Source organism: Erinaceus europaeus, chromosome 10, assembly GCF_950295315.1.
Source record: "Erinaceus europaeus chromosome 10, mEriEur2.1, whole genome shotgun sequence".
NCBI classification, from domain to species: domain Eukaryota; kingdom Metazoa; phylum Chordata; class Mammalia; order Eulipotyphla; family Erinaceidae; genus Erinaceus; species Erinaceus europaeus.
The window spans coordinates 55,029,595-55,048,775 of NC_080171.1; the positions used below are offsets into that span (position 1 = coordinate 55,029,595).

General features: G+C 40.2%; 1 long non-coding RNA gene across 4 annotated transcripts in view; it reads right to left on the reverse strand.

Moving 5' to 3' along the window:
• Nucleotides 1-19,181, reverse strand: part of LOC132540880 (uncharacterized) — a 149,626-nt gene that overhangs the window by 130,127 nt on the left and 318 nt on the right. The window lies entirely within an intron of this gene.

The following is a 19,181-nucleotide window of genomic DNA, read 5'->3' on the forward strand; positions in this document are numbered from 1 at the left end:
TGTTAGCATCTGGAACCTGGTGGCTGAAAAGAGTTAACATATAAAGCCAAACAAATTGTTGACTAATCACGAACCTAAAGGCTGGAGTAGTTCATATGAAGGGAGGGGTCTCCGTTTTGTAGATAGCTAGTAGGCATATTTTAGTTATATTTCAAAGGGCGTGTAGCTGTACTCATTTTTTTTTTCCTCTGAGCCTGAAATCTGATATGCAGGTGGATCCAAGTTATTGACCCATAAACATTTCTAACCTGCTTACTCTTCCCTGAAATATACAAGGCAACACTACCCCCTTCACTCTACCTCCACTCCACTTCACCTTCAAAGTTATTATTTCCAGGGATCCTTGAAGAGTGCATTCACTCACTCGGCAACCTTGCCTCTCTCTCCCATCTAAATTAATTCTCTTCCCCTATTTTGAAGACAATTTCTGTGCTAGCTAAATGTGTTGCTCTGACGATCATTAAGCCGTTTCCCCATGTAATTTACAGATCTTTCCAATGATACATGTCTGACTGTAGATGTCACCAACAGATGTCTGGGAAGTTATATCCTACCCAGAATATGCTCCCTGCAGTTTCAAGAGTTCAACTATGTGTCTTGATTCTTTCTCTCCTCCTGAGTTAGTGGGTTTCACCAGATATATGCTGCTGTTTCCTTTATGGCGTGCTCTTTTTTTCATTTCCCCTGTTCATACCCAGCAGATAAACTCTGAAGAATTGTTTCACAATTTACTGAAATTATCAACTCACAGAAGACTTCTCTCCTCTCTTACAACACTAATATGTGCAGAGGACAAATGATGTTAGAGGTGTTCCTACAAGTGCTTTTATTCCCAAAGCATCTTAGGCAAAACTTGAACAAGACATTGGCAGAGCTGTTGCAAATATAGGGGAAAAAAATCACAAATAACATAAACTATCAAATAATTTTATGGTGTTCTATTTATTCACTATTCTGTTTTATTTAATCACTGACTCCATCTTATTTTTTAAAATAAAAAATGAAAAGGTGTATATAATATGTAAAAATTAATTTTAAAAATTGTGAAGAAATTAAATTGAAAGGCAAAAGGAAAGTGGGATTGGGGGGCCAGGTGGTGGCACACCTGACTGAACAACACACATTACAATGCTCAAGGACCCAGGTTCAAGCCCCCAGACCCCACCTGCAAGGGGAAAGCTTTCACAAGTGGTGAAGCAGGTCTGCAGGTGTCTCTATCTCTTTTCCTCTCTACCTTCCCCTTTCCTCTCAATTTCTGGCTGTTTATATCCAATACATAAATAAAAATCATTTAAAAAAAAAGTAGGATTGGAAAGATAGCTCACCAGGTAGAGTTCCTTACCTTACACACAGACAGACATTGAGCCCCACCACCACATGGATGTGCCACAGACACATGGGAGAAGATCACATTCTCAAGCACATTAGGGACATTGATTTTAGCTCCAACTGAGCTAAGAACCCCTTTTGAACGGAAGATTAACTTGATCTAAGTGATATTTTAACAAGATCACAGTCTCCTAGTTAAGAATAAATTTTTGAGGTACATAGAGAAGAAGAGCAAGCCAGTGTCATTGTCTGGTCTCTTTCCTGAGCATTCTACAGCTGTGGAGGGAGAGAGTTCACAGAGAAAAAACAACCGAGAGAGGGTCTAGTTGAACACTATAATGAAACTCAGTACAGCAAAGAGCATTTTTCTGTCAGAGCCAAAGATTAACTGGACCTATAGATTTGAGTTGAGCCCATTTTCATTAAGCCACTTGATGACAGAGAGCCTTGGTTCCTCTTTCTCTCCTAAGGATGGTGAATCATGGAACCCTCATCTTTTTAAATCTTATGGAGATGAAGATACTCTGCTTTGGGGCCTTTCACACACAATGCAGGCTAAGTAGACAAAAGTGCAGAAGTTTAGATGGTAATATTAGACATATCAGTTGCCTTTCCTGTCCCAACCATCATTGAAAAGAAGAGGCAGCCCAGTAGTCAGAACCTGGATGTTATAAGATTGGAGTGGGGCATCTAATGCAAAGAATGAATCTGAAAACCAGTCAGGAAAACTATGCAGCTGGGCAATAATAGCTGAGGATAGCAAATTGAACTCTCTTTCTAAACTGAAAAATAGAAAGAGGTTCCCAACAGTGCATCTGAAATTAAACATAAATATAGAGTTGGATTAAGGCTCTGGGAAGCAAATGATGAAAAAAAAATGCTACAGGGAAAATCAAAAAGATCATGAGTAATATGGTTCCTGTGAGTGTGAAGGGGCAAGTCCTACTCATACTATATCAAAAGTTATAATTCTTTCTGCTCAAACTCCCAGAACCAGTCCACGTGGAGAGCTGGTGGCTTTGGAAATAGGCCTATCTATCTATCTATCTATCTATCTATCTATCATATCTCATCCTCCCACTTATCTGTACAATGAGATTCTATTAAGCTATAAAAAAAAAGATTAAATTCTGTCATTTGCAATAGCATGATGAATATAGAGGGTATTACACTAAGTGAAATAAGCCAGGCAAAGAAAGACAAGCACTGATACGTGGTATATAGAGAAAACAAACAGGTGGACTAAATAAAATAATAATAACCTTTTAGACTATCTGAGCAGAATAGGTTATTATCCAAAAGAGAGAGAGAGAGAGAAGACTTGAGGGTGTACTGAAATGTGTAAGTCAGGAAAAGGGAATACACATGTTGATTTTCAATCATTCACACCTGGTATTTATGTAATGTTATAATAAGATCACATTTCAATAAAAATAAAAATAATATGGGTCAGATGGTGGTGCACCTTGTTGAGCTCACATGTTACAGTGCCCAATGATCAGGGTTCAAGTGCCCTGTCTTCACCTGCAAGGGGAAAGCAAGTGTCTCTTTGTCTCTCTCCCTCTCTATCACCACTTCCCTCTTGATTTCTGGCTGCTTCTATGCAGTAAACAAGTAGTGATACATTTTTTTTATTCTTCAAAAACAAAAATAGTGAGATAAAAATAATAAGGCCATCCCTAAGGAAGTTCATATCATATACTCCCTTAGAACTACACAACTCTTCCCAGATATGAATATAGATTTCCCCCAAACTTTGTGTAAGTACCTCTATATCCAAGCCAAGTCTATAGTCAGTTTTGGTTGATTCCAAGGTTACATTGATTGGGAAATATATATATATATATATATATCTTCAAAATACTGTATTTATATTGGTTATTTAAAGTGAAGGCTCTCTTTAAAAAAGTGCTTAATGTTGGTGATTATGTAGGCCCATCAGTGACTCATTGACTTGTTTCTTTTTTTAGGTTTTATTTATTTATTTTTAGTTATTTTTTTTTAATTGGGAAGCTAGTGGTTTACAGTGTAGTTGTTGGCACATGGGTACAATTTCTTTTTTTATGATTTACAGTATAATCATTTTTTCTCACTACTTCAATCATCAAAAGTCTGTGTCCCCATCTCCAACCCCATAGATAACCACTACAGTTCTCCCACTGTCTTAGATATAGGTTGACTTTTTTTTCACATTTGTATGTTCAATTCACTATATTCAGCATATGAGTAAAACCATTCTGTAATTGTCCTTTACCTCTTTACTTGCTTCACTAGCCATAATATTCTCTGTCTACTTTATCCCAAAGGACACAATATCACCTTTTTATTGTTGAGTAATATTCCATTGAGTATATTTGCCATAACTTTTTTATCCAATCATCTGCTGAAGGACATTTAGCTATTTTCTAAGTTAAAGCCACTATGAATATGGGGGTATATATATTTTTCCAGTTAGTGTTAATATATATATTGGGTATAAGCCTAGTAGTAGAATTGCTAGATTATAAGGTATTTCCATTTGTATTTGTTTAAAGATTCTCCATATTATTCTCCATAATGGTTGAACCAATTTTCTTTCCTATCAGCAATGTAGAGTTTCTGTCTGTCCACATCCTCTCCAACACTTTTCTTCTCTTGTTTTATAAACAGAGTCCATTCTCACAAGTTTGAGGTGGAATCTCAATGTAGTTTTAATTTGCATTTTCTAGTGATGAGTAAACTGGCACATTTCTGCTTATGTCTGTAGGCCATGTGTATCTCTTTTTAGAGAACTGCCTATTCATATCTTTTGCCCACTTTTTTATTGACTATTCTTTTCTTTTCTCTTTTATTGGGCTGTTCTTTATAGATGTTTGATATCAACCACTTGTCTGAAATATTATGTGCAAATTTGTTTTCCCATTTGCTGAGTTGCCTGTTCATCCTGGAATTTTCTTTTGATGTGTAGAAGCTTTTCAATTTGATATTGTCCCATTTATTCATTCTTGTTTTTGTTTCCATTAACAATGGGGTGGAGTCTCCAAACAACTGGGAGCAGGTTTAAACAATCAAAGCTTTATTATGACAGTACAGTATTTTATATTTTAGGTACTACAAAATAAGCAATTATAGGCAGAGATAAATAAATGAGTCTCATAAGCCCACAAATTAGATACCAAAAGTTTATCCCCAGGAGATAAACAATTATCAGAAAAGGTGTAGGTTACTCATGGCTGCAGAGTCTTGGAGTTTACTGGCTAGCTGAGTCACATGTGTTTTGTTTCCAGGAGAAGCAGCCATGGTGGGCACTTCCAACTCCCTCAGCCAAGATGTGTCTGATCAAGAGAAGAAACAAAGAACAATAGGACTTGACTACTTCTTCTTCTTCTTCTATTTCTTCTTCTTCTTCTTCTTCTTCTCCTCCTCCTCCTCCTCCTCCTCCTCCTCCTCCTCCTTCTTCTCCTTCTCCTTCTCCTTCTCTTTCTACTTCTCCTTCTCTTTCCCCTTCCCCTTCTTCTTCTCCTTCTTCTTCTTCTCCTTCTTCTTCTTAAAAACCTATGCTTTTAAGTTCATTTGGTCCACCCACAATCCGTTGCACAGTTACATATATTGTAGTATGCTCTGTGCCAGACTGACATCAGCCATGTGCCATGTCCAACTTCCTATAGTCATCCTGTACACAGTGTCACAACGGTTCTCCACTTCTTAATATAAAGATGGGCAAGTGTTCAGAGTCTGTATGCGTACTGGAGAACAAGCGAATCTGCAGTGTTTCTAGGGTTTCCTCACCTACTTCCTATTTCACTTCCTTCAATCACACCAAGGCTAACCTTGTCAGATAAAGTAAGGACTACAAAAGTAAGGATAAGGGCAAGAGACTGGCATACTTTAATGATGGTTCTTTTGGTCACTACCAGGCCACCCCATCATCTGGTGCCCTAGTCAGGGAATCCTGGGACTCTGCAGAGACATGATGGGCCTAGACCTCTAACAAATCCTGTCTCCACCATCACTGATCATCTCCATGAGGAACAACATAATGGACTTTCTTCTGGGCTTCTGTAGGACCTTGCCCTCAATCTGGAAAAATAATGGTAGGGACTACCCCACTCTTCAAAGGGAAGCTGGGTCAACATACTCCACCACTTAAGGAAGACAGGTCCTGAAATGAGTGCAGCCTAGAATGTTTCTAGCTATGACCACAGAATGCCAGCTCAGACCTACAGGTATGTAGAGGTTACACAGGCTCCTGTGCCGAATATGATCTTCAGATCAGAGTGACAGGGTTTATATACTCTTCCCATATTTGGGAGCTACTCTCTTCCCTGATTCAGTTTTCTAGTCCTATTTCCAACTCTGACACAAGCTCCACAGACAATACCTTTAGCCCACCTGCATGTTAGCTGTTGGGCTCAGTCAAAAATTAGTAAAGTCATGGGCCCCTTGGAATAAACCAAAAATAGACTTCTTAGCTTTTCCCAGACTGTAAAATCCAAATCTCATCTGCTATATTCTTACCTTTTGATTCCTGATTATTAAACAATTTATTATGCTTTATATCTTAATGCTTTTCAGCCACCAAGTTGCAGATACAACTATGATGCCATACTGATTTCCCAGGGCAGATGATCTTATCATTGTGTCCTGGAGCCCACTTCCCCGGAGCTCTACCCCACTAGGGCAAGATAGGAACAGGCTGGGGGTATGGACTACCAATGCCCATATCCAGTGGCGGAGAAGCAATTACAGAAGCCAGACCCTTCCACCTTTTGCAACCCATAATGATCGTTGGTCCATGCTTCCAGAGGGATAAAGAACAGGAAAGTTTCCAATGGAGGGTATGGGATACAGAACTCTGGTGGTAGAAATTGTGTGGAATTGTATCCCTCTTATCCTATGGTCTTGTTGGTCATTATTAAATCAATTTTTTTAAAAGGGGAGAAAAGCTGTTCTCTGGTTCTTATTGAAGTCTGGCATATTTTCCATTAGATTAATATCTAGATGCTTTACATTTCTGATGCCATTTTAAATGGCTTTGGGACTTTGAGACTTTAAAGAGACAGAAATTTTATTAGCTGAGATTTATTGTCTCTAGAGAAACATCACAAAAAATTTTATTAAAGCCATAAAAGAGGGAGGTTATTTAAATATTTCAAACTGTTAAATGTGACCAAAGAGAAAACCAATAGGACCAATTAAAGTCTCAAGGACAAATTGTAGTTTTCACTTTCAAAACTATCTTATATAACCCAAAAATTCCTTTCCTGGAAAGTATCTAAAAGAAACAGCTAGCAAATCATGGTTTGTACAAAAGAAATTTATCCTCTTGGTCTTTGACCACAGTTTAGCACCGTTTTGATTTCAGAACTCAAAAAGTGAGATGACATCCCATATTTATATACTCTATTATGTGTCAAATGCATTTACATAATTATCTCTTTTAATTCTCATGACAAACCCATATGCTGCTAGCACTTACTTGATTTTACAGTTGAGGAGTCTGAAATGGAACAAGATTAATGCCCCAAATCACACTCCATCAGTGATAGAAATGCAAATCCAGACCTGACAGATGCCAAAGGTAATTTCTCTCCTTTAAAAAGAAACATTAATTAGTATCTTCCCAATTACTAAAATTAAAGAATATTCATTATAGAAATTCTGAAAAACATACATAGAAAAGCAGGAAGTATGTTTCTTTTCTTCTTCTTTTTTTTTTTTTTCTAAATACATACATTTTCCTACTATCCCAAAGCAGAATGGTCTTCTTTGATATGATCTGGTAGGTTGTTTTTTGACTGCCTGGGAACGCTCAAAAACTTTTCCCTTGTACATTAGTGTAAATAGTGTAAGTTAAGGTAAATAGTCAGATTCCAATCCAGACCATTTAATCAGACCTAGGAGTCTCATTTGGGTAGCACATACTATGATATTTGCACCACCAATGCAGTACTCCATCCTCTGTGGTCCTCCATCTTGCCTGGATGTTTCCACACAGCAAACAACCAGGGATTAGACTCTTTGCCAGTCAAAACCAGCAATGATCTTCACAGGAAGCTCTCATTCATTTGAAAATTTTTCAATGTGCATTCAATGACAACTGCAGAGAGACTTGCTCAGATTGGATGGCTCAGGCTGGCCAGGTGAATAACCATAAAACACATTTTTTGTGTGTGGCATAGTCAAGTCAATGACTGAAAAATTCAGCATCTGTGCTCCACAGGGTAATAACCAGATGGCAGAGAGAGAGATTTGAAAAGCAGAAGATAATATTTTCCTTTTAGATTAAAGCTGGATAGGGGCAAGAAACTAGGACACTTTAATATTAGTCTTCTTGGTCACTATAAGGCCAATCCATCATCTGGGGAGTCCTTGTATTACCACATAGCCATGATGGGTCTACACCTCTACCAGTTCCCTTTTTCCACTATCACTGGTCACTTGCATCAGAAACATCATCGTAAGCCCTCCTGTGGGCCTATGTAGGACCTTGCCCTCAGTGTAGAACAGCAATGGTAAGGACTGCCCTACTCTCTGAAGGGAGGCTGGGACAACTTATGCTGCTACTCGAGGAAGACTGGTCTTGGAAATGAATGCAACCTAAAATGTTCCTAGCTGCGACCATGGACTGCGAGCTCAGACTGACAGGGCTGCAGAGGTTGCACAGGCTCCTGTGCTAAATATGAATAGATATGGGCCCTAGGTCAGATTGATGGGGTCTGCAGTTAATAAAATGTATATATTTCCCTGATATTTGGGAGCTACTTTCTGCCCTAATTCAGATATCTAGTCCTATTCTCAACTCTGACACCATCTTCCCAGACAATACTTTTTAGCCCACCTGTATGTTAGTAACTATGATGTTATTTAAGAACTTGCTTTTATTATAATGTCACTTTGCTTAGAAACCTGTTGACTCCAGTCAATATTCTGCTTTGTATTTTCCCTTCTGTTCCTATTTTTCAACTTCTTATACCATTCTGGGGTGGGGGAAGGTGCTGTGATATAGCATAATTGCTCACAGTAGGAATTTGGACATAGCATACGGCTGACATCAGTCTGACTAGAGTATATTACAATTTACACAAACTCACAAAGGATACAAGGCATTGTGGGTACAGGAGACTATTTAAGCAAGGTCCTGGAGCAGCTTGGGCTCTTTGGAACATCTCCTTCAGGGCATTCTCCTGTTGGCTTAGCTCCTGATTGATCTTCCTCCTGACCTCTTCACTTCTGGAGTCTCATGTAGCTACCTGAAGGACTCTTGGCTTCCACCATTTCTCTTGGCTAGACTTTGCCTCTCACTTACTTTCACAGTGATTTTTACGAATAAACATCTCATTTGTTTAACCCTAGACAAAGCCACATGTTGTTATTACAATAAGAGGGGAATGTTCAGGTTCTGGAACAGGATGGCAGAGGGGGAGCAGGGAGCAGAGGTTAGATTGTTATATGAAAAATTGAGAAATGTTACACATGTGCAAACTAAAATAAACCATTAATCCTCCCAATAAAGAAAAAAAAAGATAAAAGAAACATTTAGGTGGTGCTAAGTGAGTACTTACTATACAAGTACAATTTGGAAGTATTGTCAGGTTCCAGGCCACCACAATGAAGGGAAAAATGGCACAAATAGACTTGTTTGACTCAAGGAAGCCACAGACCTTTAATTTGTGGACAGTGAAATATCTACAGAGTTGAATTTAAAAAAAAAAAAGGAGAATAAAACAAGGTGTGTCTTGGGGGCAGGTGAGATAGTTCACATGTGTGGGTACTTGCTAGGCCATGTGTACAGCCCAAGTTCAAGACTCCAGTACACCACATGGGGCATTGTGTGTATGTGTATGTCTGTATCCATGCCATGAGTGACGAAGCCCCAAAGGACAACAAGCAAGACTCCTTGACAGAGTTAAAACACCATAGACATTTGTGGATAAATGAATAAACAAATAAATGAGGCAACAGCAGGACATGAATCCTTATCTGCTAACTCCCCAAACCCTCCTCCTGTTACATCATGCTGCCACTCTTAGGGATTGTAGCTTTGGCCCAGAAAGGAATCTTGTCTATGCGACTATGAATCCACCATTAATAGAAGCACTTAAAAATCAGAATTTAAACACGTACACACACACACACACACACACACACACACACAAACACACACACACACACACACAAAGGTGCCATCACATAGTGATCATAAATAAAGCAGAATAAGTGCTCTTTGAGTTCTCTAAGAACTATTGCCTACGTCTTAGCCAAGCTTTTGCCCTCTAAGCTAGGAACAATGGCTTACAGTGGCCCCTCCACTCTGCACTAACCCAACCATGAACCCTGATACTTTCCCAGTCCAGCAGAGAGAGTAGCACTCGCTGCTCTCTGCTGAAGACAAGGGACAGAAATCATTTTCCTTCTTGCCATGCTGAGAGCAGCATGCAGTTTAAAACCCGACTCTGTCAAACAAACAATGTATACAACCCAAATTAATACTGAGATGGACCCAATTCTCTGACAGGCGTGTTAAATGTGATTAAAGTTGTATTGCATTCCCCGAATACCCATCTGCTTCGTTGAGGAACCCACAGCTGTTCTAATTTCTGATGTACACTTTCTTGTCAGTTGTTTGAAATGCATCTCATCTTGCACATAATCTGCAACCCCCTACCTCCTTGTCCCTTGTCATGACAACCTTGGCTAGCTTCTCTAAGCAGTCACTGATACCCACATGCCTCTGGCCGAGGGTCTATAAAGGCATGTGCAAGCTCTGGATGGTGCAAAAATGTGTGATCACAGGGAAAGCTAAGTGCTTTAGCTGCTGGAATGAATCTCTTGGATCCTAAGCTGTTGAGTCACCCCCACCTGCTGCTCCTAAAGGCTTATGCTCTAAGGTGAGAGGAAAGAGTGGGGACAAATCAGTTTTCGATGCTACAGAGAACTGCTCTGAAAATGCCCATCAGTTACCATATAAAGAACTACCATAGAATTGAATTCTATTTTTAAAATACTTATTTTATATTTTTTAATATTTATTTTTTAATTTCCCCTTTCGTTGTCCTTGTTGTTTTATTGTTGTGGTTATTATTGTTGTTGATGATAATGTTGTTCTTGTTGGATAGGACAGAGAGAAATGGAGAGAGGAGGGGAAGACAGAGAGGGGAGAGAAAGATACCTGCAGACTTGCTTCACTGCCTGTGAAACGACTCCCCTGCCGGTGGGGAACTGGGGGCTCAAACCAGGATCCTTATGCCGGTCCTTGCACTTTGCGCCATGTGCCCTTAACCCGCTGCACTACCACCTGACTCCCTTATTTTATATTTATAATGAGAGAGAAAGAGGACATCATATGAAGCAGAGAGAAGGAGAGAGACAGAGAGAAACAAGATAGAGCACCACTCTGGCATATATGTGCCGGGATAGCCTGAGGGTGCTTCTTCCCGAGCTAGTGCTCTCTGGGTTGGAGAGAACTCAACTGGAGCCGATCTAGGCTGCTGCGTGGGAGAGGGATCAGGAACTCATGCCGCACTAACTTCACAGGAGATACACTCTGGAACTCTCGGAGCCAGAAAGCAATTTCCAAGTGTGTTTAATCAGAAAAGCAGCTGTATTTATACTCTCCAAGTAGGGTGGAAACAGGATGTGACATAGAGAGGGTGGAGCGAAAAGGGAGTGGTGGAAAATCAGGGTGTGACAAGGAGAGGGGGCAGAGCAGGCAAGAATTCTACCACAGAACCACCAATGCCCTGGAGGGAGGGTGGTGCTTAGTGATTTATGTAAATAGACCGCAGCTTTGAGTGGGATCAAACCAATGTCATACAGGCGTGCCGGTGCTTAGTTAGGCAGGATTAGAGACAGAAGGGGGGGGGGGGAGCTGGCATACTACCCAACATATATGGTACCAGGGACTGAACCAGAAACCTCAAGCATGAAAGTTTATGTTCTGCCAGTTGTGCTATTTGCCCAGCCACAATACATTTTGAAAGTTCTAGAAGGACAGGGAAAGCACTATCAAAAAACTATGGGGAAAGACTGAAGAAAACATAGAGATATGGGGGCTAGGCGGTAGCGCAGTGGGTTAAGCATACATGGCGCAAAGCGCAAGGACCTGAATAAGGATCCCAGTTAGAGCCCCCGGTCCCCCACCTGCAGGGGGGGTCGCTTCACAAGCGGTGAAGCGGGTTTTCTTCAGGTCTTTCTCTCTGTCTTCCCTACCTCTCTCGATTTCTCTCTGTCCTATCCAACAACAACAGCTATAACAACAATAACAATAACAACCACAACAAGGGCAACAAAATGAGAAAAATAGCCTCTAGGAGCAGCAGACCCATAGTGCTGGCACAGGGCCCCAGTGATAACCCTGGAGGCAAAAAAAAAAAAGAAAGAAAGAAAGAAAGAAAGAAAAGAAAAGACAGAGCAAGAGATGAAGAGAGGTTGCAAGAGACCTTGAGAAGGCATAAGACAGCTGATTTCAGGAAAAAACAACATCATTAAGTTAATTTTTCTAAAGTACACCCCTAGTCTTGAACCATGATACAGACAGCCTGATAAGGAAGAACAGGCTGAATTTCAATCTTACTGGCTTGCTTGACTAGAGTTCTTCATGCAGTGCATAGTCTGTGCAAAAAATATATATATATATATCAATCTGAACAGAGAGCAGTCACTGTCAGAGTCAGAGAGACATGAAATATTAAAGAAACAAAATCTACCTTCAGGCTAACAACATAGTTTACCTAGAGAATTTGCCTGATTTGCCACAAATGCAAGCCAGGTTTGAGCCCAATTGAGCCTTTCAATGCACTTGAGGAATCTATCCTGTATGTCTATCTATCTGTATTACCTATCTTGCCTGTCTGCTTGTTTGTCTGTCAAACATAACCCAGAGTAGGGCATTCCTAGTTATGACCAAGAGATACCCCCAAGTAACCAAGTACAAACAATTTGACTGTCTGAATTTGGAAGGAAAAAAAAGGGGGGGGGGAGCAGAAGGGAAATATAAAAACAGAGTCAAGTGGATTCAAAGAAGTTGAAATGCTTCTAATTATGGCCATTAGTAAAGGCTCACTTGATAGGAGGAAGGGTCAGATTATAAGCAAATGGTGAATGTGAACAAAGAAAAAGACAGTAGGAAAACGTGGAGTTCATAATGAGATGGTCCATTGTCCAACTTGGCTAGAACTTAAAGCAGATGTCAGAGACGAGGTTAAAGTAATTTTTTAAATTGCCATCAGGGATATTGCTAGGGCTCAGTGCTGTTCTTTTATGTAAACACTAAGTCAGAAGGAGGAGGAGGAGAAGAAGAAGAAATTCAGAAATCAGTTCCTATAGTGACAAAAACTATATTGTTTTTGTCACTATAGCAACAATATAATATCTAGGAGTAAACCTAACAAAAGAAGTAAAAGACTTATATACTGGAAACTATGAGACACTATTAAGGAAATAGAAAAAGACACAAAGAAGTAGAAAGATATTCCATGTTTATGGGTTGGGAGAATTAACATTATCATAATGAATATTCTACCTAGAGCCATATACAAATTTAATGTAATCCCATCAAGATCCAACCCAATTTTTTTTTTTTAGGAGAATAGAACAAAAGCTACAGATTTTTATCTGGAACCAGAAGATGCCAAAACAGTCTTAAGAAAAAAATGAATAGAACTGGAGGCATCACACTCCCAGATCTCAAATTGTATGATAGGGCCATTGTCGCCACTGTCATCAAAACTGTCTGGTTCTGGAACAAAAATATACTCACTGATCAGTGGAATAGAACTTAGAAACAAACCCCCACACCAATGGACACCTAATATTTGACAAAGGTGCCCATACTATTAAGTAGGGAGCATCTCTTCAACAAATGGTGTTGCAAAAATTAGATTGAAACATGCAGAAGAATGAAAATGAGCCACTTTATTTCACCAAACACAAAAGTAATTCCAAATGGATCAAGGACCTGGATGTTAGACCAGAAACTGTCAAATACTTAGAGGAAAATATTAGCATAACTCTTTTCTATCTAAATTTTATAGGCATCTTCAATGATATAATAAATCCATTGCAAGGAAGATTAAGTGAAAAATAAACCAATGGACTACATCAAATTAAAAAGCTTCTGCACAGCAAAAGAAACCACTACCCAAAGAGACCCCTTACAGAACGGGTGAAGGTCTTTACATGCCATACATCAGACAAGAGGCTAATAGCTTATATATATTTATTACCAAACTCAGGACCTAGGTGGGGGGATAGAGTGTTATGTGGGAAAATGGGAAATATTACACATGTACAAACTACTGCATTTTACTGTTGACTGGAAACTACTGATCCCCCAAATAAAGGAAAAAAACAACTTTGAATTCTGTCAGTCTAAGGTCCTGCCTGTGTGTCTTGGGCTCCTGGTATTTCAGTGCTTCTATGCCACACTTCAATAGGACAGCATGGGGGTATGTCTTGACACAGGAACCAATCAAAATGCTGCCTACATTTATAGGGAACTTCCATAGTGTAGCTATCTTTCAAATCGATGGGTTCTAACTCACCAGTGGGAGTAGAAGAAATTACATTATCAAACTAGAATGCTACTCCAGGATTCTGCTTTTTTTTTTGTATTTATTTATTTATTCCCTTTTGTTGCCCTTGATGTTTTATTGTTGTAGTTATTATTGTTGTTGTTACTGATGTCATTGTTGTTGGATAGGACAGAGAGAAATGCAGAGAAGAGGGGAAGACAAAGACGGGGAAAGAAAGATAGATACCTGCAGACCTACTTCACCACCTGTGAAGGAACTCCCCTGCAGGGGAGCCGGAGTCTTGAACCAGGATTCTTCCGCCGGTCCTTGCGCTTTGTGCCACACACGCTTAACCCGCTGCGCTACCGCCCAACTCCCTTTTTTTTTTTTTTTCTTGAAAATTTGAGTGTATTGTTAGCCTCAGTTTTAAGTAGACTGTATCTGTTCAGTGAGAAAGAGGAAAGATATGAGAGAAAAAGAGAAAAACAAAGGTAGCCACATATCAGCCTTCTTAATTTTTCCTAAAGTTCTCCCCAATTAATGTAGAAAATTTTAAATTATAACATTTTTAAAAAAGAAGTTCTGCATCTGAGAAATACAAAGGTATTGATTTCCCCTGAACTTCCTGTAATAATTTTCTAGGACTTTTATAACAAATTACTACACCTTAGGCAATGTAAAATAAGAGAAATACCTTACAGTTTTGTAAACTAAAAGTCTGAAATGAAGGCATTGTCAGTCTTTTCCCTTCCCTTCCCTTCCCTTCCCTTCCCTTCCCTTCCCTTCCCTTCCTTTCCCTTCCTTTTCCCTTCCCTTCCCTTCCCTTCCTTTTCCCTGCCCTTTCCTCCCCTCCCCTCCCCTCCTTCCCCTTCCCCTCCCATCCCCTCCTTTCTCTCTCTTTCCCTCTCTCAAATCAAACCTATAGGGAATGTTTCCTTGCCTCTTCCTATTTAGCTTCTGGTGTTCTGCTGGCCATCTTTGGCTTTGATTTATAGATGCATTAACATCAATCTCTGCCTACATGTCATTCTTGTGTGCAGCTCTGTCTTCACATGACAATTTTCTGACAGGCACACCTGTCGTAATGGATTAGGACTTCGCCATAATCCTGTAAGGTCCCATCTTAACTAGTGACCTATTTTCAAATAAAATCACATTCTGGGGTGATAGACGTTAGAATTTTAAAGTATCTTAATTTTTCAAAGGACACAGTTCAATTCATAATATGTCCACATTTCTGTCTCTTCTGGAAAGGTATATTTGGTTCTGAAAGAAGACATCATCTAAGAAATTCCTTCTACAACCTCTCTTCTCTCTTCATAAATTTCTGCTCTTGAAGTTTCTCAGAGAAACAGAATAAAGGTGGTGCCAGTGTAGGAAACTCCAATGACTGAGGCCTCAGGTGCAACTCCTATGGCAAGCTTGATGAGGGGGTGGTCAGCTGGTTCCTCACAGCCAGGAACTCATCCTGAGCAGCAGACCTGCTGTCTCTCTAGCTGAAGGGATGATGGTACCTCCTCAGCCATCTGGCTCAAATACAGACATACTTTTTCCAGGACTGTATCTCTGTGCAAATATAAAAATATGGTTCACTGCCCATGATCAGTACACTCAATAAGTACTTCCAGTGAGTGTGAATAGTACCACCCTCTCTCCAACCTTAACTGTTTGTTATAGTCAATTCACTTGTCTGCATGAGGTCCTCTTAGAGATAGTAAAGAGAGTATGACTTCCGTCTCTACTAAAAGCCATTTTTAAGTAGGACTCAATCCCTTTAACACCAAGTTCTAAGGTCTCTACACCCTCAGCATGGCTGTAGGATGCTATGGCAGACAACCCCCTTGGAGAAATAGGTCCTGTTTTTTCCTCCAGACTGCTAATGCTTCCCTACACATGTTTGGAGACACCATCTTTACACTGAGGCTGACTTTCACCTTCAGTGTTTTGCCAAACTTGGCCTCAACTGCCCCATCTTTTCTCTCATCCCATCACCCTTCTGGTTTTGTGTCCTGGACTTTGAAAGCATGTCAGCAGCCTGCTGGTACAGAGACAGATACACCCTTTGGTTGGCAAAGACCAGATGCCTGTAGACTGCTCCTGTGCTGGTGCAGGTTCCTCTAGACCCTCTTTCCTGGACTCAGGCCATGAGAATAAACCACATTTCTCCATATGATTGTTTGTCACTATGACGATGCTGATAAGCTAGAATATCTCTCGTTCTGTGAAGGAGTTATTTCTTTATTTAAAAAAAAACATTATCTTTATTTATTGGCTACAGATAGCCAGAAATCAAGTGAGTGGGGGTAGATAGAAAGGGAAAGAGAAAGAGAGATACCGGCAGCACTGCATCACCACTCCCAAAACTTTCGCCCTGTAGGTGGGGACCAGGGGCTCGAATCTGGGTCCATGCACATTGCAACATGTATGCTAAGCCAGGTGTGCCTCCATGTAAAGGAGTTATTTCTAAAGAATTATTGTTGTTTAATATTCCTTCATGGAGGGATATATTGCATTGGGCCCCACTCTACCGATAAACTGGGCAGAGATGCTAGCCTGCATTCTGGGGGGAAACTGAGCTCTTCCTCATCTATGAGAAAGTTTTCAAAAAATTTCCTTCATGACCTCCAATAGGATCTTAAGGTAAAAGCTGAAAAGAAGAATTCTGTATTATGAGTGAAACCTTAGACACATCACAAATCACTGATTTTTCTAAAAGAAAAAAAAAAGAAAAAGTGTCCTTGAAGACAAAGCCAATTGTTACACAAAGTTGATCAATAAACGTTTGCTGAGAAAAAAGTAGAGTTTAGGGGAAAGGGAACTAGAAAAATAAGATACCCTATTATGTACAAATGCAGACAGTTGCAGAGATTATGGTTGGCCCATGTCTGCAACCTTGGGAGAATTACAGCAGCTTGCGTTGGAGGGACTGGGGATTCAGAACTCTCTGTGGTGGGAACAGTGTGGAATTATACCCCTGTTGACATGTAATTTTGTAAATCAATATCAAATCACTAATAAAATTAAAATTAAATAAAAATAAGATGTTCTTCCCAATACCAGGAGTACACACTGATGACAGAAACACACAGCAGACATGGCATCAAGACACAGTGCCAGGTTACCTCCCTTAAAAGTAGAGCTCTTTGCAGAAGTTACACAGGCTCCTGTGCTGAATATGGGCCCCAGATCAGATCATTGAGGTTTACAGTTAGCAATATTTATATACCTTTCCCCTAACTGATTCTCTTCCCTGATCCAGCTTTCTAGTCCTATGTCCAACTCTGACACCATCTCTCAGACAATACCTTGGGTCCACCTACATGTTAGCTGTCAGGATTAGGCAAAAATTAGTAAAGTCATGGGCCCCTTGGAATATACCTAGAATAGACCTACTAGCTTTTTCCAAAATGGACACCCCACATTGCATCTGCTATTGTCTTGCCTTTAGGTTCCTGATTAAAAAACAAATTTTTTCTGCTTAATATCTTAGTGCCTTTTCAGCAACCAAGTTACAGATACTACCATGATGCCATCCTGACTTCCCTGGGCAGATGACCTCACCAATGTGTCCTGGAACTCCACCTTTCCAGAGCCCTACTCTACTAGAGAAAGATAGAAACAGGCTAGGAGTATGGATCAACCTGTCAACACCCATGTCCAGCAGAGAAGCAATTACAGAAGCCAGACCTTGCACCTTTTGCACCCCATAATGATCCTGGGTCCATACTCCCAGGGAGACAAAAAATAGGAAAGCTTTCAAGGGAGGGGATGGGATATGGAACTCTGGTTGTGGGAATTGAATGGAATTGTACCCCTTTTATCCTATGGTCTTGTTATTTTTATTTCATAAATAAATAAAAAGGAAAAAACAGAGCTCTTCTTTCCTCCAAACCTCAGGCCCCATTTGCACTGCTCTGTGAAATTTCAGTTGTCATTTAACAAGCACACTCATTTTAGATCTCATATGAATAAATAACAAAAAGTAGAAATACAGAATGTCAACATGTATGTATGTACACATACACATGCAGAAATATAGCATGCACATACATTCATGCACAAAATATAGTGTTTGTGTGTGCATTGCAAGAATAAGCCAAGGGGGCTAGGCGGTAGCGCCATGGGTTAAGTGTACATGGCACGAAGTGCAAGGAGTGGTGTAAGGATCCTTGTTCGAGCCCCCAGCTCCCCACCTGCAGGGGGATTGCTTCACAAGTGGCAAAGCAGATCTGCAGGTGTCTATCTTTCTCTCCTCCTCTGTATCTTCTCATCCTCTCTCAATTTCTCTCTGTCCTACCTGACAACAACAACAGCAACAACAACAATAATAATAACAACAATAATGATAAACAACAAGGGCAACAAAGGGAAAAAATAGCCTCCAGGAGCAGTGGGTTTGTAGTGCAAGCACTGAGCCCCAGCAATAACCCTGGAGGCAAAAAAAAAAAAAGAAAGACAAAGAAGCCAAGAGGCATTAGAAATAATAGCATCCTCACCACAAGCACACTAATGCCAATCCTTAGCTGAGAATCTAAAATAATATAGAAATTTTATATTGAGAATGCATAGGCATTTAATTATATTAAATAAAGAAGATGACCAAAAAAATAGTAACTCCTGAGGGTCGGGCGGTGGCGCAGTGGGTTAAGCGCATGTGGCGCAAAGCGCAGGGACCGGTGTAAGGATCCCGGTTCAAGCCCCCGGCTCCCCACCTGCAGGGGAGTCGCTTCACAGGCGGTGAAGCAGGTCTGCAGGTGTCTATCTTTCTCTTCCCTTCTCTGTCTTCCCCTCCTCTCTCCATTTCTCTCTGTCCTATCCAACAACGAATTGCGTCAACAAGGGCAATAATAATAGCCACAACGAAGCTACAACAAGGGCAACAAAAGGCGGGAAAAATGGCCTCCAGGAGCGGTGGATTCATGGTGCAGGCACCGAGCCCAGCAATAACCCTGGAGGAGGAAAAAAAAAAAATAGTAACTCCTATCTGAGTGCTCACTATGCACGAAGAAAGCAGTCCTTCCTGCTTTATGTAACTTTTTAATCCAGGTATTTAGATAGTCTTCTGTAATCCATACTTCAAGTCTGAGAAGAAAGTATAATTTTCTATAAGGTCATGCAGTTGATAAATAGCAGAATAACCATTCAGACCCATGTCTGTCCCAGTTAAAGATAACCCTTGGAGAAGTTTCCAGAATGGCTCTGATAGACTATATTAGCATCACCACATTCTACATAATAACCCCAATCAGGGAGAGAAATCAATTTAGAGGCTGCCATAGCTGAATCAAGCAGTGGGCAAGGTTAGTCTGTGAAACCAGGCTGCAGTTTGAAGGCCAAGGAACTGAAACCTCATGGGGT